Genomic DNA, 1377 nt, shown 5'->3' with positions numbered 1-1377 from the left:
GTGGATTTTGTTGGTAATTGTTTTGTGGGGGCCTTTGCTGATTTTGATAACCCGGTGGAGGGATATACTTTTGTTGTTGAGGGACATAGGCATTTTGTTGTGGTGGGGGTTGAGGATTAAGCACATTGTTGCTAGTGTAAGACAAGCTCGGATGGAATTTTGAATTCGGGTTATAAGTGTTGGAAAATGTACCCGGTGGATATGAACTTTGTCTAAAAGCTTGAAAAGCATTTACCTCTTCAATAGGAGCTCGGCAATGAGCGGCATAATGACCCGCACCTCCGCAACCGTCACAAACAATGATTTGGCTTGTTGAAGACACGACATTGAGTTGTTGAATGGAATCTTTAGCATCTCTCTCCGCCAATTGTTGTTGGAGCAAGGCAATTTGAGCTAGAAAAACGGAGTTGTTGGAGGATTCTTCTTTACCTTTAGATGGCACAACTCGGGAATTGACATATTGAGCATCATGGACCGCCATAGACTCGATCGTGGCATGAGCAAGGTCGGTGTCAATTTGATCAAACCGCCCATTGTTGGCGGAATCAAGAATCCTTCGGGACTCGGCACAACATCCATTGTAGAATGTTATTGCTAGAAACCAATCATCTAGCCCATGGTGTGGGCATTGTCTTTGAAGCTCTTTGTACCTCTCCCAAGCCTCATATAAGCTCTCAAGAGCTTGTTGACGGAATCCGGTGATTTGGCTCCTCAAAGTTTGAGTTTTCTCCGGTGGAAAAAACGTTTGGTAAAAAGCAAGAGCCAATGTCTCCCAATTGGTGATTCCCAAGGCGGTGCGGTCAAGGCTATTGATCCAAAGCTTAGCCTTGTCCTTCAAAGAGAAAGGGCAAAGTATTTCCCTTATTTGGGCTTGGGTGACGCCCGTTTGACGGATCATGGAGCAATAGTCACAAAAGTTTTGCACATGCAAATTGGGATCCTCCAAAGGACTTCCTCCAAATTGCTTCCTCTCCACAAGGCTAATGAAAGCCGGTTTGATCTCGAATTCCGGCGCGGTGATTTGAGTGGTTGTGATTCCGGCCGAAAGCATGGCCGCGGTGGGCTTTGAGTGATCGGAAAGTTTCACCATCTTTTTGGTAGTAGATGGTGGTGATGGTGGTGGAGATGATGAACTAGAAACCTCCTCCTCTTCAAGAACTTCTAGATCGTCTAAGTAAGACTTTCTAGCACTTTCAACTTGTACGGGAGAAGTGGCTTCTTTCACTTCCCTCCAAAAACGCCGTCTTCTCCTAAAGGTTTTCTCGGGCTCGGAATCCGGTGAAAGCAATTCTCCACTACGAGAGGACCTGGGCATAAGACAACAATTTTTAGGAAAATGATAAGTAACGGTCTCAAGGAACAAGTGTTCCTCAAGAC

General features: G+C 45.5%; 1 non-coding gene across 1 annotated transcript; it reads left to right on the top strand.

Annotated features, from left to right (window-relative positions):
• The first annotated feature begins 611 nt into the window (after positions 1 to 611).
• On the top strand, positions 612 to 718 carry LOC141658142 (small nucleolar RNA R71). The gene has a single exon (XR_012549046.1). It is a non-coding gene; the product is annotated as a small nucleolar RNA R71 (small nucleolar RNA).
• Positions 719 to 1377: the final 659 nt, after the last annotated feature.

Source organism: Silene latifolia, chromosome 5 (genome assembly GCF_048544455.1).
Source record: "Silene latifolia isolate original U9 population chromosome 5, ASM4854445v1, whole genome shotgun sequence".
NCBI lineage: Eukaryota > Viridiplantae > Streptophyta > Magnoliopsida > Caryophyllales > Caryophyllaceae > Silene > Silene latifolia.
The sequence above is the reverse complement of the archived record's forward strand: the minus strand, read 5'-3'. Positions and strand labels throughout refer to the sequence as shown.